Source organism: Carlito syrichta, unplaced genomic scaffold (assembly GCF_000164805.1).
Source record: "Carlito syrichta isolate Samal-C Ts95f unplaced genomic scaffold, Tarsius_syrichta-2.0.1 Scaffold311628, whole genome shotgun sequence".
Lineage (NCBI taxonomy): Eukaryota > Metazoa > Chordata > Mammalia > Primates > Tarsiidae > Carlito > Carlito syrichta.
Window position 1 is genome coordinate 171,689 of NW_007255724.1, and position 8,379 is coordinate 180,067.

Here is an 8,379-nt window from a genome sequence, read left to right on the forward strand (position 1 = left end):
GTCTGAGCCTAGGAGGTCGAGGCTTTGATGAGCCACGATAGTGCTGCTGCACTCCAGCCTGGGTGACAGAGGGAGACCCCCACTCGAGAGAGAGGGAAACAGACTGGAGTATACTGGCACAATCATGTCTCATTGCAACCTTGGCCTTGTACGCTCAAATGATCTTTCTACCTTAGCCTCCCAAAGCACTGGGATTACAGGCACACACCACCACACCTGACTTTGAATAAGCACATCTGAATTTGGTGAATGCCTTTGGTCAATCTCCTGAGTCCTGAAATGGTTGCTTTAGATCATTCTAACTTTGTTTTTGTTTTCTTTTTTTGGGAGATCAGAGTCTCACTCTGTCACCAGGCTGGAGTGTAGGGGCACACTCAAGGCCACTGCAGCTTTGACTTGCTGGGCTCAGGTGATCCTTCTGCCTCAGCCTTCTGAGTAGCTGGAACCACAGGTGAGCACCACCACATCCATCTAATTTTTTTATTGTAGAGACAAGGTCTTGCCAAGTTGCCCTGGCTGGTCTCAAACCCCTGGGCTCAGACAGTCCTCTCACCTCTGCCTCCCAAAGTGCTGGGATTACAGGAGTGAGCCACCGCGCCCGGCCATTCTGTCTAACTTGGTTGTTGAGAGTTCGCCAAGGTTCTTGCTCATTTTGGAAGTCCACATTTTTAAATTTTGTTTGTTTAGATAGCTTTGTCCTTTTTTCTTGAGTAATTGTCTAACTCTGTTGCCCAGCCTGGAATGTGTGGCATGCTCATGGCCACTGCAACCTTGAACTGCTGGGCTCAGGCGATGTTTCTGCCTCATGTTCCAAGTAGCTGGAACCACAGGTGCACACCACCACCCCCAGCTAAATTTTTTATTTATTGTAGAGACGAGGTCTCGCCAGGTTGCCCAGGCTGGTCTTGAACCCTTGGGCTCAGACAGTCCGCTTGCCTCTGCCTCCCCAAGTGCTAGGATTACAGGCATGAGCCACCACCCTGGCCTTGTCTTTAGTTTAATAGGTTTGAATTTATTTTAAAGTTACAGAAAACCAGTGCACCAAACCTGTGAGTTTATGGTATTCAGAATGAGGCCAATTTAAAAACAAGTCCTGTAAGAGGGAAAAACAAAAGTATACATGTACTGTAATACGGCAGAAGTGTCTGCATAGTTTGTTCATAAATGATGCAGTTTGTTCATGAATGACTGCAAACTCCAAGATGATCTCAAGCAGACACAGATATGTCTTCGTATTTATCCCATGTCGGCATCTGGAGTTGGTGCCTCAGTGTCTGAAACCAAGACCTCTGTCTTCTCTGCATCCCCCCCTTGTCCCAGGTCACTTCATGGCCCAGGATGACTGCCGCAGCACGAGACCTCCAGCCACCTTCTGGCTGTCAGCACAGAGGCAAAAAGGGGGAGGAAGGCCCACCACTCCCTCCTTTCAGAGATGACACGTCGCTCCCTCTCATAGGCCCTTTACTCAGAAGGCCACACCTAACTGCAAGGGAAGCTGGGAACACCACCTTGTTCCTAGTGCCTGTGCCCAGCTAAAGTTTTGGCGCTGGGATTGGGACAGGAGGGGACACGAGAGGTCTGAGGACGTAAATAGAGGCAGAGCTCATAGCCTCCCTCAAGGGTTATCCACAGTTTCCAGATGACAAAAATGAAGCACAGAGAAAGCAGGGATGTGCCAGCCAGCAGCCTGGAGCTTCCCTTCCTCTCGTGTCAGTGGTTGTAGGTAGGAATCCAGGCCCTGGTGCATCTAGGCTGTGTGACCTGGGCTGCTCTCTGCACCTCTCTGAGTGCTCAGGCAGGGCTCTCCTTCTGTTGGGCTTGTCTATTTCCTACCATGAGAACGAAAAGGAAAATAATTGCGGCAAGAAAAGACCAAGGAACCCACCAGAGCTTGTTTGGCTGAGTTCCACATACCCAGCATGTGGGCTGGTTAGGGGTGGGGAGCAGTGAGTGGTCACCTGCAACCCAATTTTCCCACAGTGACCTTGGCCTGGGGTCTTGGGGCCAGTGCTGTCCTCATGCTGGCAGTGGCCATGAACCACGGGCCCCCACTAGCATCTGCCCTCAGCACCCACCTGCTGCACGGCCCGTCTCGCCATCTCTGCCCTGATGGCCTGTGCCTTTCTCCCAGTGACCCTGAGGGCTGGACCAGTCTTGCGCAGTCCTCACTGTCCTGGGGGCCATGGCACCTCCCCAGCCCAGCCTGGGCAACAGAGAGAGACCCCAACTCGAAAGAAAGTTGCTCAAGCTCAGGATGTTTTGGACAACATGGGATATAAATACAGTTGAATTAATACCTCCATCTCCACCTAGAGATTTTTTTCTCCCTCCCCCCCTTTTTTTAAGAAACAGTGTCTTGCTGGACACAGTGGCTCAAGCCTGTAATCCCAGCACTCTGTTTTTCTCTCTTACAGGGCTTTTTTTTTCTTGTTTTTTTGTTATTATTATCATTGCTATTTTTATTTAAGTTGGGTTCTCTGTCACCCAGGTTGGAGTGCATGGTACAATCATGGCTTACCACAACTTAACTTCCTGACCTCAGCTATACTGGAATTGCACCCGCACACATATGGGTGTTGACCCACGTCTCACCTGTGGGTCTTCATCCTCTGAGCCCTGTCTCAGGTGTCACGTTCTGTCCCTTTTTCCCTCCTTGATAATCTGGGGCAGGAAGCACTTGTGTGCGTTTCCTAAGAAAGTCCTGTGATGGTTTGTATTTTGTTTTTCTTGTTTTTTTTTTGTTATTATCATGGCTATTTTTATTTAAGTTGGGTTTTCTGTCACCCAGGCTGGCAGTGCAGTGGTACAGTCATGGCTCACCACAACTCCACTTCCTGATCTTCCCACCTCAGCCTCCTGAGTAGCTGGGATTACAGGCATGCACTCCCACACCTAGCTAATTTTTTAATTTTTGTAGAGACGAGGACTCACTGTATGGCTCATGCTGGTCTAAAACTGGGCTCAAGCGATCCTTCTGCCTTGGCCTCCCAAAGCCCTTGGACTACAGCATAAGCCACTGCACTGGACCTAAAGTTTTGTTTTGTTTTGTGTGAGTTGGAGTCTCACTCTGTTGCCCAGACTGGAGTGCAGAGGCACACTCCCGGCCACCGCAGCCTCGATCTGCTGGGCTCTGGCGATCTTTCCGCCTCAGCCTTCCAAGTAGCTGGAACTACAGGCATGCGCTACCACACCTGGCTAATTTTTTAAAAATTTATTGTAGCGATGAGGTCTCGCCATGTTGCCCAGGCGGGTCTCGAACCCGTGGGCTCAGGCAATTCACTCACCTCGGCCTCCCAAAGCCCGGGATTACAGGCTGAGCCACGGAGCCTAAAGTTTTGTTTTTAAAGTATATTTCCATGATAACCAACAGGAAGGCGATGGATGTAGTGACAATGAATGAATTGGTAAAAAAGAAGAATGGGTTGTTCGTTTGCTGAACAAATAAGCACTTTGGCAATTTGAAAGAAGCAAAGTTCCTCCTATTTGCTGCCTATCTTTAGAAGTCCCCAAAGAGAGCCAGGTGCAGCCGCTTACATCTGTCATCACAGCACTTTGGGAGGCCGAGGCGAGAGGTTTGCTTGAGCTCAGTGTTCTGAGACCAGCCTGGACAACTTGGCAAGACCTCATCTCTACAATAAATCAAAAAATTAACCAAGGCCGGGCTCGGTGGCTCAGCCTATAATCCCAGCACTTTGGGAGACTGAGGCAAGTGGATTACCTGAGCTCATGGGTTCGAGACCAGCCCAGGCAACTTGGCGAGACCTCGTCTCTACAATAAGTTAAAAATTAGCTCGGAGAGCTGGGCTTGGTGGCTCAGCCTGCAATCCCGCGCCTTTGGGAGGCTGAGGTAAGTGGATTGCCTGAGCCCACGGTTTCGAGACCCGCCTGGGCAGCGAGACCTCATCTCTACAATAAATCAAAAATCAGCCGGGCGTGGTAGCGCATGCCTGTAATTCCGGCTACTTGGAAGGTTGAGGCGGAAGGATCGCCGGAACCCAGCAGGTGGAGGCTGCGGTGGCCGGGAGCGGCCACTGCACTCCAGTCTGGGCGACAAAGTGAGACTCCAACTCAAAAAAAAAAAAAAAAAATTAGCTCAGAGTGGTAGCACGCTTCTGTAGTTCTGGCTATTTGAAAGGCTTAGGCGGAAGGAGCCCAACAGGTAGATGCCGAGGTGGCTGTGAGTGTGCCATCGCACTCCAGCCCTAGGCAACATAGTGAGACTCCGGCTCAAAAAAAAAAAAGCCAGGAATGGCGTCATGTGCCTGTGGTTCCAGCTACTTGGAAGGTTGAGGTGGAAGGATCACCTGAACCCAGCAGGTTTCTAGGCTGCGGTGACCATGATCATGCCACTGTACTCTAGCCTTGGCGACAGAGTGAGTCTCAGACTCAAAAAAAAAAAAAAAAAAATGTTGGAGTAAACACACAGAGAAAAAAAAAAGGAGGAGTAAACACAGAGAAGAAAGATTAGGGCATTTATTTTATTTTATTTTTTTGAGCTGGAGTGAAACTGGGGTACAGTGGCACACTCCCGGCCACTGGAGCCTCAACCTGCTGGGCTCTGGCCATCCTTCTACCTCAGCCTTCCAAGTAGCTGGAACTACAGGTATGCACTACCATGCCCGGCTAATTTTTGATTTATAGTAGAGACAAAGTCTCGAACCCACAGGCTCAGGCAATCCACTTACCTCTACCTCCCAAAGTGCTGGGATTACAGGCTGTGCCACCGAGCCTGGCAAGATTAGGGCATTTAAAAACAGGTGGCTCACACCTGTAATCCCAGCATTTTAGGAGGCTGAGGCAAAAGGATTACCTGAGCCCAGGAGTTTGAGAGCAACCTGGACAACATAGCAAGACCTCTACAAAAACATTAAAAAACTACCTGGGGCTGGATGCGGTGGCTCAGCCTGTAATCCCAGCACTTTGGGAGGCCAAGATGAGAGAATTGCCTGAGCCCAAGGGTTCGAGATCAGCCTGGGCAACTTGGCGAGACCGTGTCGCTACAACAAATCACCAAAACTAGCCGACTGTGGTGGTGTGTGTCTGTAGTTCCAGCTACTTGTAAGGCTGAGCTGGAAGGATCGCCTAAGCCCAGCAGGTCGAGGCTGCAGTGGCCATGAACGTGTCACTGCACTCCCAGCCTGGGTGACAAGAATGAGACTTCAACTCAAAAAAAAAACCCCAAAAAACAGCTGGGCATGGGGGTGAGTGCCTGTAGTCCCAGCTACTCAGAACGCTGAGACAGAAGAACCACCTGAGCCCAGAAAGTTGAGGTTGCCCAGGCTGATCTCAAACCCCTGGGCTCAAGCAGTCCTCTCACCTCAGCCTCCCCAAGTGCTGGGATTACAGGCGTGAGCCACCACACTCGGGTCTCTTCAGGGCTTCTAAATATAGACAGCGATTCCTCAATCCATTTGTGCCACTGCACTCCAGCCTGGGCAACAGAGACCCCAGCTCAAAAAAAATTGCTCAGGCGCAGGATGTTTTGAACAAGATGGAACACCAATACAATTGAATTAATACCTTGATCACCACCAAGAGTGATTTTTTTTTCTTCCTTTTTTTTTTAAGAGACAGTGTCTCACTGGACGCGGTGGCTTAAGCCTGTAATCCCAGCACTTTGGGAGGTGGAGGCGAGAGGATTGTCAGAGTTTAGAGGTGTGAGACCATCCTGAACAACTTGGTGAAGACCTCGGCTCTACAATAAATAAAAAAATTAGCCGGGCATGGTGGCACATGCCTCTGGTTTCAGCTACTTGGAAGGCTGAGGCGTTGGATCACCTGAGCCCCAGCAAGCTGAGGTTGCAGTGGCCATGAGTGTGCCACTGCCTTCCAGTCTGGGCGACAGAGTGAGACTCTGACTCAGAAAAAAAGAGACAGGGTCTCACTTTGTCACCCAGGCTGGAGAGCAGTGGTGTGATCATAGCTCATTGCAATCTCAACTTCCTGGGCTCAAGTGATCCCTCCCACCTTGGCCTCCTGAGTATCTGGGACTACAAGCATGTACCACCATGCCTGGATCAGGAGGGATTTTTAAATCAGGTTCAGGCACCTCTTATTCTTTGAGAGTTTGATAGCAATTTGGGCTCCTTTCTCCAGAAAAAATGTACATAAACAAGTTTTCGTTTGTTTTTAGGGGAGTTTGAATTTCTGAAAGTACCATATTTTGTTCTTCCAGTGCTTACTGAGTGCAATGTACTGAAACCCCCACTGCCAGATAAAGTTTCCGAAGGAGGCTGAGCTCAGTGGCTCAAGCCTGTAATCCTAGCACTTTGGGAGGCCGAGGTGAAAGGATTGCCTGAGCCCAGGGGTTCAAGATCAGCCTGAGCAACATGGCGAGACCTTGTCTCTACAACAAATCAAAAACTTAGCCAGGCGTGGTGGTGCGTACCTGTGGTTCCAACTACTTGGAAGGCTGAAGTGGAAGGATTGCCTGGGCCCCAGCAGGTCGAGGCTGTGGTGGCTGTGAGTGTGTCACTGCACTCTAGCCTGGGTGACAGAGTGAGACTCCAACTCAAAAAAAAAAAGAAAGAAAAAAAAATTGGTTAGATTAGGGAGAAAGGGGCAGGTGTAGGAGGAAAGGTATTCTGGTACTTAGAGTCCAGGCTTAGAGATCACCTGATAGGAAGACCTGAATGCTATGACAAGGATTATAACAATAGGAACATGGTGGGCGTGGTGGCTCATGCTTGTAATCCCAGCACTTTGAGAGGCTGAGACAAGAGGATTGCCTGAGCCCGGGGGTTCGAGACCAGTCTGGGCAACTTGGCGAGACCTCGTCTCTACAATAAATAAAAAAGTAGCCGGGCATGGTGGTACACGCCTGTGGTACCAGCTATTGGGAAGGCTGAGGTGGAAGGATCGCCTGAGCCCAGCAGGTTGAGGCTGCTAGCCGTGAGTGTATTGCTGTACTCCAGCCTGGGCTACAGATTGAGACTGACAAAAAGGAAATTCTGGCTCAGGCTCTACCATGGATGTACCTTGAGGACATCATGCTCAGTGAAATAAGCCAGACACCAAAGGACAAACTGTACCATCTCATGCACAGAAGGTCCCTGACTCGTCAGATTCATAGAAAAAATAGAATGGTGGGTGCCAGGGGCTGGGGAGGGCAAGAGGAGCAAGTGGTTCATGGGGACAGAGTTACACTGGGGAAGATGACAATAGTGAAGGCTACACAACCTTGTGAATGTCTTAATGCCACTGACCTGCACACTCAGAAATGTCTGTGGTGGCAGAATTCATGGGTGTTTTGACCACAGTTGAAAACAAATAGGTAAACAAGCAAACAGACTTTTTTTTTTTTTTTGAGTCGGAGTCTCACTCTGTTGCCCAGACTGGAGTGCAGTGGCCGCTCCCGGCCACCGCAGCCTCGACCTGCTGGGCTCCGGCGATCCTTCCGCCTCAGCCTTCCGAGTAGCTGGAATTACAGGCATGCGCTACCATGCCCGGCTGATTTTTTGATTTATTGTAGAGATGAGGTCTCGCTGCCCAGGCGGGTCTTGAACCCGCGGGCTCAGGCAATCCACTCACCTCAGCCTCCCAAAGGCGCGGGATTACAGGCTGAGCCACCGAGCCCAGCAAACAGACGTTTTTAATTTAAAAAAAAGAAAAGGACAATGCTCGCATGGCGGACACCGAGCTGTGTCCAGCACACCTGAGCCGGGGCCGATGTCCCTTCCCCACCCTGAGACCATGAGCTCCTGTTGGTGCAGCCTGGGAGGACAGAACCAGATGCAGCAGGACCAGAGGGGCGGGACAGGGTCTGGGCCCTGCAGGCATTCCTCATGGCTTTTTCGCCTTCGGGTTCCAAGGTCTCCTGGCAACAGGGTCAGGTCAGTCAGCAAGAGAGATGTGTGAGGCTGTGTCTCCTTGACACGGAGCTGCGGGCTCTGTCATTGCTGACGCAGAAGAACAGGGCCAAGGCCGGCCTCGTGGCTGGGAGGAGCTTTAAAGTCTTTTCCTTTCCTTTCCCTCCCTCGCTCCCTCCCTTCTTTCTTTTTCTTCCTTCATTGATTCCTTCCTTCTTTCCTTTTCTAATTGTGGTGAAATACGCATAATATACAATTTTTCAGCCAGGTGCAGTGGCTCACGCCTGTAATTCCAACATTATGGGAGGCCGAGGTGGGAGGATCACTTGAGCCCAGGAGTTTGAGACCAGCCTGGGCAACATAGCAGGACCCCACCACTACAAAAAAAAAATTTAAAAATTAGCTGGGCATGGTGCCTGTAGTGCTGGCTACTCAGGAGACTGAGGTAGGAAGACTTGTTGAGCCCAGGAGTTGGAGGCTGCAGTGAGCTATGATAGCACCACCTCTCTAGCCTGGGGACAGAGCCACTCTGTTTCTTAAGGAAAAAAAAAAATTCTTTTTTTTTTTTTTT